The following is a 14,651-nucleotide window of genomic DNA, read 5'->3' as shown; positions in this document are numbered from 1 at the left end:
ACACGAGACCAAGAGAAGAGGAGGTCTCACCCTCGACCTTCTCTCCTCCTACACCCCCAACCCCATCCAGCAGCACCCCGCATGCCAACGACCCTCACCCCCCCTCATCACCCACGACCCGCCCGACCGAAATGAAAGGCAGGTAGTTCACGCTCTTGGAAGCGAGTCGTTTGTGTGATCATCGCGGTGGGCGCTGCATTGTCGGGGCGGGTCTGCAGGGAGATAAAAGTCACAGAGACCGAGAAAATGCGGAAACTTGGGATGAAGGAAACTGCGCCGGATATTGCAGTTTACAAGGCTGTTGGCATAACTACCTGGTAACAACTTCCAGGGCGAAGGACATGCGAGAGCTTGGCACGAGAGGAGACCACGACTCGAAATGCAGGAACCAGAAAAATGGCCCGTGGGCAAGGGACACCTACCGCGAGACTTAAGTGGCTTACCGAGAAATTAAAAAGTTAATGGGCATACGATTTCAGTCGAATTCCACTATAAACGCTATTTCACTGAGCATCATTTGAAGCATTCCAGACAATCTCCGTCGCCATCACAATCAAACATCATCCACTTTAGCAACAGCAAGCACCATCAACCGCTATTCTGCCATGCACCGCTCGCACCACAGAATCACGTGGTCACGTCGCATGTCTCTCTTTCTCTGCCTCTGCGTGGGGGATTCGTGTGCTTGGCTCTCTCGCTCTCCCTCACGCACAAACACTTTCTATAACCTGAGGGATGAATTATTAAAATCACGGTATGGGTCAGTGCCTGGGGTAAGACTCCTCTAAGGTTCGTATCAAAAACATTTTGCCGAAGTCAAGTTTCGGAGACACCGTTCTCGGAGACACGACTCGAAAATTCCTTTCGACGTACTTGTTACCCAGATTTTTCCCAATGGTCCATATCTATCAATGCTTCTGCCAACACCAAAGGACAAATTAATTGATCCGTCATTAACAAATACCTCGGTGGGGAAGTTGGCTGAATCTCGTGTGTGTGTTGGCGTGTTTTCGAATACAAACGTGAGTGCGTTCACGTGCTTGTGTGCGTATGCATGAACGTATGCGTGTACGTGTACGGGTGCGCAGGCCTTTTCCACATTTCCGCTTCAAACACGCACGCCCCCTTTCCCCAGACTCAGTCACTACCATTCAAAATTTCACGCAACCGTTGTAAACTTTCTCGGGCTCAATCACAAAGATATTCTCTCCTGCTTTCTCTCCCTCACAATGCCACCTTTCGCATTTCTTGCTCACCTCTACGTTTCCCTTGACTGTTTACACAGACGATAAGAGCAAAGCCATTACGTACTTACAACCAAGCGTTTTCGCTGGTAAATATTTTCAAACTGGTTGGATACATCGGAGTAAACTTGCTATGAAAAATACGTTATCGCCATCGTGGCACTTCACTTCTGAGATAATAAGGTTAGGCACAGAGAACAATCGGTCGTTTTTGTCGCTGCTATGCCCACGGAAATCAGAAACTGCCTATTGCTCCACGTAGAACCGTGGGAAAAGATAGGCCTATCTTCGCCCTTTCCCTTTCTTACGTTCCATGTTGTGCGTTGGTGTTCTTCCCTTCCTTCTTTCCCGAATGTAGGTGGTTAAGTTATCCACCCTAGAGAAAGGAGAAAAAACAAACAAACAAGATGAAGATGTTTAATCCCCATCTCTCCTTTGAGAGAGAGTAAGACAGTACACGTCCTTCGCACGGATCAAGGTAGGGTCACCTTCCCACGGTCAGCATTTTTTTCCCACAGCCATGCTTTCTTCTCACGCTAACCGCACCAACTGAGGCGCGTTTCCGCTGCCCGTAATTTTTGTGATCTCGGGTAAGTGCGTGAGACCGGATGTCTTGAGATTGCAAAGCGTCTTGATCAGACATGGAAGGAGCGCTGCCATCTTGCCTTATAAAAGCAAAGGCGCCGGAAGGGAACTGATGATGGGGCGGGAGGGGCACGGGAAGCACACAAGGCTTGCATTTTTATATTCTCATACCAGGTGTTAGACTTGCGTAAGCTTGGAAGGGTTGCTGAAAGATGCTGCGAAGAAGGTTGAACGCCAATCACAAGGGTACGTTTATACAGCCAAGTGAAACTATAGCATTTGGTGGATCGGGGATTCAGGTGACATAACCTCAGGTGGACTTAGATGGTTGGCCAGACGGAACAAGGTGGCTAAGAAGCAAGAACCAACCTCCCCGAGCAGATGGTGGCTGAGACTCGCCTTCTGGTGAACGAAACACGTAACGAAGCGATCTTGGTGAGCGAGTTACGTGACGAGACACAGCCTCTAGCTTCACTCTGACAGCGTGACGAAGGTGGTCACTCGTACTGCCATAAAACCCACTAAAGTGTGACATCTCAAGACCATTCAACCACACGATCGACGCACCGCAAGTTTAAAGCCTTTCCACGCTATCTGTCGAGGATGCTGTTGTCATACTGTGCCATAATGGTTTCTTGTCATACTATTGTAAATGCACCACTTCAGTTTACACTACAATGGGACTATTGCTATCATACTTTCTGATCAGCCCGTTATACTTGCACACAATATCGCTATAAATAAAATAAAATTCTCACTCGACGCTCGCGGTCTGTTGTCACATATCACTGTCATATCTCTGCTATTTCGCTGTCACAATTCATCATTACACAGTGAAGTGCCGTCGCATTTCTATATTTTACCACGCACCACTTTCAAAACTTCAGTCACCATTCATTCCTACCATCGAGCTGTTAACCTACCACAGCTTAAAGCTATACCACAGAAGCGGGAATCTCCTTTCAATTATAACAATCGTCCCAGCTGACTCAACTATCACTATCGCTATTATACTTAATTATATCCCAATCACTCCATGAATTCATAAAGCCGCTGACACCTCCGTCATTAATCTAAACCTCAAATAGAACGGTCCAGAACAAGAACAGGAACAAGAATAACAACAACAAAACCAGTTCCCAAGTACGGTCATCATTTCCTCGTCCTCCAAGATGGCGGCCGCACGTGTGGAGGGCGTACAGCTGGGAAACGCAGAGTGCACTAAATAACCAAGCCTTTCATCAGAGAGGAAGTTGAGCAAGGAAACATATCATTGCCGTTTAGGAAGGAGGAGGGGGGAGGAGAGTGGGGTTGAGGAGGAGGGAGGGAGTGGGGGTTGAGGAGAGAGAGGTGGGGATGGGGAAGGGGGAAGGGGAAGGGGAAGGGGAGGGGAGGGGGGGAATGGGAGGGGGGAAGGGGAGGGGAGGGGGGAAAGGGAATGGGAGGGGGAAGAAGGAGGGGGAGAGGGAATGAGAGAGAGAGAGAGAGAGAGAGAGAGAGAGAGAGAGAGAGAGAGAGAGAGAGAGAGAGAGAGAGAGAGAGAGAGAGAGAGAGAGAGAGAGAGAGGAGGGGGGAGGGGGTATGGAAGGAGGAGGGCGAGGTAGAGTGAAAGGTTGGGGGCGCCGGGAACACCTGTCCGAGGGAGACCTTCCGCTAATCACCGAACAATCGAAGTCCCTTCTCCCGATTCGAGCGCCCTAATCACGCCTAATCCGTGAATAAGCCTCAGCTGGCGGACAAACAACACAAATTCACACGTCCTCCACGGTAACCCCATCCCACCCTCCCCTCCCCTCCCCTCCACTCCACACCTACACCTACTTACTCTCGCCTCCCCCTACCCCCTACCCCCTACCCCCCTATCCCCTCCTCCCCCAATCACTTACCGAGCTCCCCCGAGTGAGCTTGGTAACCATAGCCCTGTGCCCTTACACTATGCCTGTCTGCCTGCTCCGTTCACTTTCACTATCTCTCTCCCCCCACCCCACTCTCTCTCCTCCTCCTCCCCCTCCCTCTTCCCTCGTGCCTAGTAACTAGTACCTCCTTTCTTCACCGCCCACAACTGCCTACCTTAACCTACCCTATGCACTTCATTGTAAACATTCGCTCGGGACTCGCACCACTCTTCCTATTAATAGGCCTATCTATTTACCTTCTTTTCAAATCATTACCACTTAATTTCCACACTGACTTTCCCGATCACGTCTTCTGCCTATTGAAATTTACGTTTATTTATTTTTCTTTTTCCTATGACTACCATTAACCGCCACGAAGCCATTATTACACCCCCGCACGCATGCACAATCGAGTTCTTAATAATATGAAACGCAAGTGTCGTAATTTCCTAGATTCTCTCCGCTAAAATGCCTATTTTATTTATATGACTGAGCTAATGGCTTGATCGCAGATTTCAGCACGATTAAACTTCTTACGGGGAAGGAAAAAATGCTTGAACATTCTAATCGGTGTGAATGTCGAAACGGCTCGAAGTTGTTCAAATTTATCTGTGTATTTTCGATACTGTCTGGCTTGGTTGGTTGTGTGAGAGAGGTAAGTGTGTAAGTGTGTGTGTGTGTGTTTGGGTCTACGTGTGTGTGTGTGTGTGTGTGTGTGTGTGTGTGTGTGTGTGTGTGTGTGTGTGTGTGTGTGTGTGTGTGTGTGTGTGTGTGTGTGTGTGTGTGTGTGTGTGAGAGAGAAAGAGAGAGAGAGGGGGGGGAGAGAGAAAAGAGAAAGAGAGAGAGAGAGAGAGAGAGAGAGAGAGAGAGAGAGAGAGAGAGAGAGAGAGAGAGAGAGAGAGAGAGAGAGAGAGAGAGAGAGAGAGAGAGAGAGAGAGAGAGAGAGAGAGAGAGAGAGAGAGAGAGAAAAAAGAGAGCACGTGTGTGTTAAACCATTCTACCTTCACTGATATGAAACAGTGGTATATAAGAGCGCAAAAACAAGTGATATAAACACAACCACAATTATTTACCGGTTTCTCTTCTGGAAGTTCCGCCCATCTGTTTTTCTCTCGCTCAAAGATTGTTTTTACCCAACCTATATATATATCAACGACTTCCGGCGAAAAAACACCAGTTGCTAATCTCATCTGCCTTCAAGGTTCCCGCCATAAAACTCATCTAAAGGGACTCAGGTTGCACCCAGTGTTTACAGAAAAGAAAACTAGAACAAGAAGCGGGGAAAACAACCGACGCATGTCAACAATTGGCGCGTAATTCCCACAGACATCGTAATACACTCGATGCACTTGAATACGCCTTGGCAATGCTGAGCTTCTTAATTGATTAAACTAGGGAGCGCGGGCGATTTTCGAGGCGGGTGGAGGCGGGTGGAGGTGGGTGGGTGGGGGGGGGGGGAGGGTGCGAAAGAAAAAAAGTACGAATTTGTCTATTATATTTGTATTCTAGGATTGCTAATCCAGAATTATTTGGTTAATGTTTACAAAAAATACTAAAAACATTTTTTTTTTAATTCAAGAGGGGTTCCTAATTATATGGTTGAAGAACTGAGGGTGGCGGCCTTGAAGTAAGAGCCAAGAGGGAAGGGGGAGGGGGTGGTAGAGGGGGATAAAATGATTAGGAATCACTATCGTAATGCAAACTGTAAATATCTAAGCCATGACGTATCCAGCATATCAATACCTGCAGAAGGATACTGTCCAAGGATATATCGATGAGTCAAATCACGAACATATATAAATATATAACACCACAACCGTATAAGGAATAACACCGTTTAGATATCCTGTGACAAGCCAGAGTACAACCTGGATTTAATAAAGGTGGGGGTAAGCGGAGGGAAGGGAGGGGGAATAAACAAGGAGGAAGGGGGAGGGAGGGGGAAGAGAAAAGGTGATAGGAAAGAAGACAAGGGGAAGGGGGGAGTAGGGTGAGGGAGGAGGAGGGAAGGAGAAGAGGGAAGGGGGGGGGGGGCAGAGGAGCGGGAGGGGAAAGGGTAGGGGGCAACCCGAGACCCGCCCCAACAGCCGTCCAAAGTGCGCTCGGCGAAGGCCGGTTTCGACTCGTCATGAAACACGTAGAAACGCGATGTGCTGCAAGTAAAACGCATCCCCACAGTCCTTCGCTTTCCAAAATTGGATTGCGAAGGGACGGCGAGGCTCGATGGCCTCTTCTGACTAGCTGAAGCTCTTTTGTTTATTTAGGTTTGTTTTTTCCTACTTTTTACGCATGAGAGAGGTGCCTCATACGAATGCATTTTCCACCTACAAACTGGCATTGGCAAATTAGGGAACTGTCCCCTATTTTGCTAGTGCCAGTTTTGAAAGATGCGTTCTACAAAAAATGCGGCGCCTCGAATCAAAAAGACACTTTAGACAACTGTGTCACCTAAAACCTTCCGCGTAATTTGGCAATATGAAGAGACAGAGAACAGGGCGTCGCGGTGTTATTTCAGGTTGTAACCAATCGCTCCAACCTGGATAACTATGTTTTATTCCTTTATGCATATATCCATTTATTCATTCATTCCTCTCTCTCTCTCCCTCGTCATTTCCTCCCCTCTCGCTTTCCTAACCTTTACTCTCCTTCTCCCTTTCCTACCATTCTCTGTCCCTCTCCCTTCCCTCCACCTCTCTCCCCCCCTCTCTCTCCCTCTCTTTCCTCCTCTCTCCCCCTCTCTCTCTCTCCTCCCCTCTCCCTCTTTCTCCTCCCCTCTCCATCTCCCTCTCTCCTCCCCTCCCCCTCTCCATCTCCCTCTCTCTCTCCTTCCCTCTCCATCTCTCCCTCCCTCTCCCTCTCCCTCTCTCTCCTTCCCTCTCTCCCTCTCCCTCTCCCTCTCCCTCCTTCCCCCTTCCCCCTCTATTTTTAACGAGTCATTACACAGCCCCGTACACCGACACGGTCACAACGCGAACGGCCCTGAGTAGCGACCGCTTAGCGCAACGTGAGGCACAAGACCACAACACTATGGCTCAACGTTGCCAGCGTGACAGTCAGAGACGTGATCTTTCCCTTCCCCTCTTTCTCTTTCTCTTTCCTTCCCCCCCTCCCCTCTTTCTCTCTCTCCTTCCTCCTCTTTCTCTCTCTCCTTCCTCCTCTTTCTCTCTCTCCTTCCTCCTCTTTCTCTCTCTCCTTCCTCCTCTTTCTCTCTCTCCTTCCTCCTCTTTCTCTCTCTCCTTCCTTCCCCCTCTCTTTCCTCTCCCCCTTTTTCTCTCTCTCTTTCCTTCCCCCCTTTTTCTCTCTCTCTTTCCTTCCCCCCTCTTTCTCTCTCTCTTTCCTTCCCCCCTCTTTCTCTCTCTCTCTTTCCTTCCCCCCTCTATCTCTCTCACTCTCTCTTGGGCTCCCCTCTCTTATTCTCCATCTCTTCACCCTTCTCTCTCTTGTTCTTTCCCCCTTCCTCATCTTCCTCTTCCATCCTACTTTTTCCCCTACTCCCTCCTCCTCCAACCGCCCTCCCCTCTTCCCACCTTCCCCTTCCCCATTACATACTCTTTCCATTTTTCCCTCCGCCCCCTCCCCGCCCCTCCCCCTCCTAGCGTCCACCGCGGATCGGACTTCGTCACTGCCACCTCCGACCCCTCCCCCTCCCTCTCCCCCCCGGGTAACGCTGCGACACGAGTGGGCGGCCAAGCGATGGGCGGCTTGACGAACTCTGGCGCCTAGCAGATGTTCGAAGAAGGAGAGGAGGAGGAGGAGGAGGAGGAGGAGAAGGAGGAGGAGTGGAGGAGGAGGAGTGGAGAAGGAGAAGAGGAGTGGAGAAGGTGAAAAGGAGAGGAGGAAGAATAAAAAAGAAGGAGGGCGAGGAGGAGAAGGAAAAGAAAAAGAAGGAGGGGGAGGATAAGGAGAAGGAGGAGGAAAAGAAGAAGAAGAAAAAAAAGAAGCAGAAGAAGTAGAGGAAGAAAGAAAGAAAAGTTCAAAGTTGTGGACATCAATGGTTCCCGAGGAAAAGGAAGAGGAGGGGGTCGGGGAAGAGAGGAAGAAGAAAAAGAGGAAAAGGAGTAGAAATGAACGTGAAAAAATAAAAGGAAAAGGAGGAGAATAAGAGGCAAGGGGAAGAAATAGGAGGAGCAAGTGGAGAAAATGTAGAAGTAAACGAGAAGAGGATAGTTGAGGGAAGAGGGGGGGGGCAAGAGAAGGAGAAAGGGAGGAGAGGGGAAATGAGAGGGAGGGAGGGAATAGGAACAAAAACAAAAAAACAACCCCTCCTGTAAACAGACACACACACATACACACACACACAAACAAGCAAACAAACAAACAAGCCCTCACCCCAGCCACACACACACGCCCCCTCCCCTCCCCTCCCCTCCCCTTCCACCCTCAACCAACTAATTCTGACACCTCGCGCGGAGAAGACAACAGGGGCTGGAAAACCGGCACCAGGACGGCTCGACACGTGAGCTGGCTGGCTCGACAACCTCCGTCACCAACACCAGCCACGGGTTCTCCTTTTTAATGTTTGTGTTCGGGCCAGCTGGCGTGACCTCCGCCCCCTCACTCCTGTGGGACCCCGCGGAACACCCGCCGCCCTTTCTCTCACTATCTTTCCCTTGTCCTGTTCCTTCATTTCTAGTTTCTCTCTCTCTCTCTCTCTCTCTCTCTCTCTCTCTCTCTCTCTCTCTCTCTCTCTCTCTCTCTCTCTCTCTCTCTCTCTCTCTCGCTCTCGCTCTCGCTCTCGCTCTCGCTCTCGCTCTCCCCCTCTCTCTCTCCCTTTCTCCCTCTCTCCCTCTCTCCCTCTCTCCCTCTCTCCGCTCTCGCTCTCGCTCTCTCTCTCTCTCTCTATCTCCCCCCCTCTCTCTCCCTCCTCCTTTCTCTCGCTCGCTCTCTTACCCCCTCCTTCTCCCTCTCTCTTTATCTCCCCCCCTCTCTCTCTCTCTTTATCCCTCCCCTCTCTCTCTCTCTTTATCTCCCCCCCTCTCTCTCTTCATCTCCCCCCCCTCTCTCTCTCTTTATCTCCCCTCTCTCTCTCTATCTCCCCCCATCTCTCTCTCTATCTCTATCTATCTATCTATCTATCTCCCCCCCTATCTCTCTCTCTCTCTTTATCTTCCCCCCTCTCTCCCTCTATCCCCCCCTCTCTCTCTCTATCTCTATCTCCCCACCCCTCTCTCTGTCTATTTCCCTCCCTCCTCTCTCTCGCTCTCTTACTCCCTCTTCCTCTCTCTCTCGCTCTCTTCCTCCCTCCTTTTCTCTCTCTCTCATTCCCTCATTCCTTCTCTCTCCCTCCCTCGTTCTTTCTATATCCCTCCTCTCCCTCCCTTCTCCCTTCTCTTTCTAACTCCTCTTCATCCCGTTCTCTCTTCCTCCTCACGCCTCTCCTTCCCTCTATTTCTTCTCCCTCTCTCTCTTTCTCCCTACCTATCCCCTTCCCTCTCTCCCTCTCGTGGTGTCTCTTTGCAACCACAGATGAAGGATTAGGAAGAAAAGGGAGGGGGGTCCATTTTTGTTTCTCGACATTTTTATTTCTTTCAGAATTAAAACTCGTCAACGGAACCTGTCCCATTCTCGCGGTTTTACTCTAAGCTGGCGACGGCTGCTCCTGCGTCGACGCCAGTTTTGCAAATCTTAAATGCGGCGATTCATTTATTTCCATTGACATTGTTTAAATAAAATCGAAAAGGTCTGTCCATGTTTTATTTATATTTCATAAAAGTTAAAAAGGCAAATGACCCATTGCTAATTATCTACCTATCTATATCTATCTAATAATTTTAAATAAAGAATGAAACTTCGAAAGATATAGCACTGATTACATTGGTCCCCCAAAATTCAATGAAAAAATACGTATATTACCGGTATCAATGAAATAAGAAAAACTAACATAACCAACACCACCTATAAAACCCTCGACCGCCCTTTCTAAGTCACTGAACTGAATGCAACGTCAAAGAGCAAGTAGCTGCCACCAGAGCCCAGGATGAGTCAGAGCGCCGTACTCACCGGTGCTTGGGTTGTGTGACCTCGCCTCACCACGTATTCACCTCAGGCCGCAGTCTGTGGGAGAAGAGACTTGAGCTGTGACACGTTGTGGCTGTGTAAGAACAACTGCAGGGTCCCCCGAAGCAGCGCTGTGTCAGCGGCACTGCACGCTGGGTGCTTGCAGTTTTTTTTATGCTGTGTTTACGGTAGCTTAGTCGCCCATCGGCTGAATCATTCGTTCCATTATGATTTAATATAGTCAGACAGTTTCATGATGCAATGGGCATGATACACTATCACATTTCATTGCTTTAAAATCTCTTAACGTGATCAACACCACCCCCATTCATCCTATATTTACATTTGTCACTTTCACCTTCATGCACCTAAATTTGTCACCGCCATCCACCATAGGTCTCCACTCATGTCCCCCGCCATAAATCTCATAATGTTCATAACCCATGTCATAAAAGCCCAATTCGTCACCATCGCACCACAGCCATCATAAACCACTTTCCTTTAAATCATGGTTCCGTGTCTTCACAAATCATGGCCAGCTATACACATCTGATGTAAGAACATTTAATTCAAATATCGCTGCAAACACTTATAAAATACATAACTGAAGGCAAACAGCTGCCAATGGCAATTTGGATACATCATTCCAGACCGACTCTCCAGACCAGACGTCTATGAAGAAGAAGAAGAAGAAGAAGAAAAAAAAACATGACAGATCACAACACACTCCAGACGACTAATGTCAGACTCCCTCTCCAGATGACCATGACGGACCGACTTCAATTGGACATCATCTCAGACGAACTCTAAAGAAACATTAGCATGGATAGCTTCAGACAGAAAGAAATGTAATCGATGGCTTTCGATCTTATAGCTTCCTCGGAATTACATTTTCTTCTCCATTTGCCACAATGATCTTTTCTTACGAGAACCATCACATAACAATCTCCATTAAACATTACAAACTCCCTTTCCATACAAGAGGAACCACAGACTCTACTCTCCTTTCGACCAACACCAAAGGCCGACTTTCCTGGCTACAGATTTCACAAAAAAAAAAAAAAAAAAAAAAATCCACCCGCCTCTCGCTAGGGACTCCCCGACCGATCATCCCGAAGAACACAAGATTACTCCCCTTTTATTATACCGTACCATCCTAACATACGACAAAAACACGACCACCATCCCTAAACGCCTATCCCCACAAGGCACTCACTCACTAACCACCACGAGTCGCACGGAGAACAAAAACAAAATGTACTCCACAAGGACCTATGCCATCATGCACATCGATGTCATAAATACTGGCCACACCTTGCACGATAACATACGCACACGCACACACACACAAATGGCTGCCCATATGGATTCCGTGCATGCGCAAGCAAGGCAGACACACACTAATCAGGACGGAGCACTTCTTTGCTGAAAATACACACTGGTACATTGCAGAAACAGGATATCAGTCATTAACATGATGAGTTAATACTAATACGGGCATCTTATTTAAGCGGATAGAATAATACAGTGGTTTAGATAGCATAACAATGTTTCATTTCGAAAGAAACACAGGGAGAGAGAGAGAGAGAGAGAGAGAGAGAGAGAGAGAGAGAGAGAGAGAGAGAGAGAGAGAGAGAGAGAGAGAGAGAAAGGGGGGAGAGGGAGAGGGAGAGGGGAGAGGGGGAGGAGAGAGGAGAAGAGAGAGAGGGAGAGGGGGAGGGGGAGAAGGGAGAGAGGGAGAAGAGAGGAGAGAGGGAGAGAGGGGAGAGGAGAGAAAGAGAAAGAGAAGAGAGGAGAAGAGAGGAGGGAGGAGAGAGAGAAGGAGAAGAGGGAAGGAGAAGAGAGAGAGAGAGAAGGAGAGAGAAGAGAGAACATGAGAGAGGGGAAGAGAGAGAAGAGAGAGAGAGAGACAGAGAGAAGCATAAGAGAGAGAGAAAGAGAGAGAGAGAGAAGGGAGATAGAGAGAGGAACAGAGAGCATAGAGAGAGAAGAGAGCATAGAGAGGAGGAAACATGAGAGAGAGGCAGGAACATGAGATAGAGGCAGAGGCAGTGATGAACATGGGATAGAGGAGTGAAACATGGAGGCATAGAGAGGCAGTGAAACATGGAGGATAGAGAGAGCAGTGAAACATGAGAGCATAGAGAGGCAGTGAAACATGGAGCATAGAGAGAGCAGAGACAGGAAACATGGAGGCATAGAGAGGCAGTGAAACATGGAGAAGAGAGCATGAAACATGGAGATAAGAGGCAGTGAAACATGGAGGCATAGAGAGGCAGTGAAACATGGAGGCATAGAGAGGCAGTGAAACATGGAGGCATGGAGAGGCAATGAGACATGGAGGCATAGAAAGGCAGTGAAACATGGAGGCATAGAGAGGCAGTGAAACATGGAGGCATAGAGAGGCAGTGAAACATGGAGGCATAGAGAGGCAGTGAAACATGGAGGCATAGAGAGGCAGTGAAACATGGAGGCATAGAGAGGCAGTGAAACATGGAGGCATAGAGAGGCAGTGAAACATGGAGGCATAGAGAGGCAGTGAAACATGGAGGCATAGAGAGGCAGTGAAACATGGAGGCATAGAGAGGCAGTGAAACATGGAGGCATAGAGAGGCAGTGAAACATGGAGGCATAGAGAGGCAGTGAAACATGGAGGCATAGAGAGACAGTGAAACATGGAGGCATAGAGAGGCAGTGAAACATGGAGGCATAGAGAGGCAGTGAAACATGGAGGCATAGAGAGGCAGTGAAACATGGAGGCATAGAGAGGCAGTGAAACATGGAGGCATAGAGAGCAGTGAAACAAGGAGGAATAAAGAGGGAGTGAAACATGGAGGCATAGAGAGGAAGTGAAACATGGATGCATAGAGAGCAGTGAAACATGGAGGCAGAGAGGCAGTGAAACATGGAGCATAGAGAGGGCAGGCAAAGAGACAAAGAGGTAGAGAGCAGGGACTTACAGAGGCATAAAGAAAACACAGATAGAGACATAGACATAAAGAGACAAAGAGAGGGAGACAAGAGGAAAGGATATAAGGAGAAAATGGAGACACTGTGAGACACGGAAGCATAGCGAGTCAAACATACATATGTGAGGAGGAAAGGAGATAGACAGAGAGAGAGAGAGAGAGAGAGAGAGAGAGAGAGAGAGAGAGAGAGAGAGAGAGAGAGAGAGAGAGAGAGAGAGAGAGAGAGAGAGAGAGAGAGAGAAATATATATTCACACACACACACACACACACACACACACACACACACACACACACACACACACACACACACACACACACACACACACACACACACACACACACATCCTTACATAAACAAAGACTCCCGCTCGCAGCTCAGTTTTCCTCCTCATCAGGAACATCCAAGTATGTTCACCTGCCTACGCAATCATCCTTACACGGCTAGTGCAAGGGCTGCCTCCAGAAGTCAAGATGAAGTATATATACAAACAATAATGCTACTAAACACAACGAGGGAAAAGATTTAAGAATCCCAGCTGTCCTACGATTGAAAGAAAGGCAATCCTTCGTCTTCCCTTCTTCTGGCAAAGGAGGACTCACCTGGTGAACAGCTGATCTCCTCTTCCTTAGGAGTGTGGCCGGCCTGAACCAGCCCACGACTTGCCTTCCAATACACACGTAATCCCCGCACTTCTCTGCCCTATCTTATTTCTCATTCCAAATTTGGGACCTATTCACAAGGATGCTTCCTTCATTTTCAGTCTCTCTGGATGGCAGTCCAAACATACACCACGAATCGGTAAAGTATAAAAATTGTGGAAGAGGCGCTATCACCCTCACACATCCCTTCCGCGACCACAAGTTACGCTGACTGTGAGCAGCTTGCTTCCTCCAACCAGCAACGTTTACGCTCAGTCCTGACCCCTCCCCCCAGCTGACGCGCGTTGCCAAGTGTTCTTAAACTTTGGTGATCTCATGGTTGTTGTAGAGTCGAAATGATGGCTGTGGTATGAGCAAGAGGTGTGTGAGAAAAATGTGTGTAAAAGGTGTGGATCGTAAGACTATGTGAAATCCAGTGGGAGAATTACATTGATCTCCCAAAGGCAACACTCCCCGCAAGAAGTAACCAACCTCAGGCAAAAGAAGGACTTTGTAGGTAATTTTAGCTCCATTTCTTCTTTTTTCATTCTATATGAGAAGATAAACAATATTCATGCTAACTACCTTCACATGTGCAGGTATTTCCTTCTGTTAATGAAATGTCAAGCCCAAAGAAGTTGCCATCGTCCATCTCCGAAGTGCTGTTCGGGGCATGACCGCCAGCTGCCATCAACCGCCATATGGATAATAACAACCAAAGGAGTTACAGTGAACCGGCTCCTCAATACTTCCATTTTTTTCAGACGATTAATGAAAATAGTCGAGTAAGTGATGAAAACGGAATCAAAATAATATCAAAAGCCTGGACATCGCACACCAAATCGGCCCAACCAGGCAGCTGAGCCCAGCAGGTGGTAAGGCAGTAGGGTCCAATTTAGCGGTAAACATAATGGACAGATCGCCGTTAGCGTGACCTCTCCGGACACACAGGAAGCAAACTTCACTTATTACGCTTACGAGTCTTCCATTTATCAAGTGCGCGCTTCCTCTGCATCCTATCAAGTCCGACTGAGCGAATCCTGCTCAAGGAAAGGCGCAAGACATCCTTCCTGGCCTCGCCGCCCTCCCGAACAGGATCCTCCCGCAGCTAACACTCGTGTTCGCGTGGGCGCCCACCTCAAGCCCTGGGCCGCTGGTCGCTGACACCCTCGAGGCTTTGTGCAGCGCCAATGGGAGGAAACCAGTGTGAAATGAGCTGCTGTAAGTGGAAGAAACGAGCACTTTTGTTCGCCCTTCCCCCGCCCGAGCGCTGACAACATTTCAATAAACTTCGCCTCGGAAAGTCTGAAATATCATCGG

The 14,651-nt window shown here is 48.5% G+C and overlaps 1 protein-coding gene across 5 annotated transcripts in view; it reads right to left on the bottom strand.

The window, feature by feature from the left end:
• Window positions 1–14,651, bottom strand: part of LOC122254014 (uncharacterized) — a 57,309-nt gene that overhangs the window by 9,805 nt on the left and 32,853 nt on the right. Inside the window, exons 1-2 of one of the 5 annotated variants that reach the window (XM_043017461.2) lie at window positions 13,293–13,588; window positions 9,725–9,778 (exon numbers count right to left, since the gene is read on the bottom strand). The exons of 1 other annotated variant lie outside the window; for it this stretch is intronic. The gene's annotated coding sequence lies outside the window, so the exon portion shown is untranslated. Of the gene's footprint in view, window positions 1–9,724; window positions 9,779–13,292; window positions 13,589–14,651 lie in introns of those variants that run through there. 3 more of the 5 variants (XM_043017465.2, XM_086536222.1, XM_043017463.2) reach the window with 3 other exon arrangements.

Source organism: Penaeus japonicus, unplaced genomic scaffold (assembly GCF_977035675.1).
Source record: "Penaeus japonicus unplaced genomic scaffold, GWHDUDI00000001_assembly GWHDUDI00000004, whole genome shotgun sequence".
NCBI classification, from domain to species: Eukaryota; Metazoa; Arthropoda; class Malacostraca; order Decapoda; family Penaeidae; genus Penaeus; species Penaeus japonicus.
Note: the sequence above shows the minus strand (reverse complement) of the source record. Positions and strands in the feature narration are given on the sequence as shown.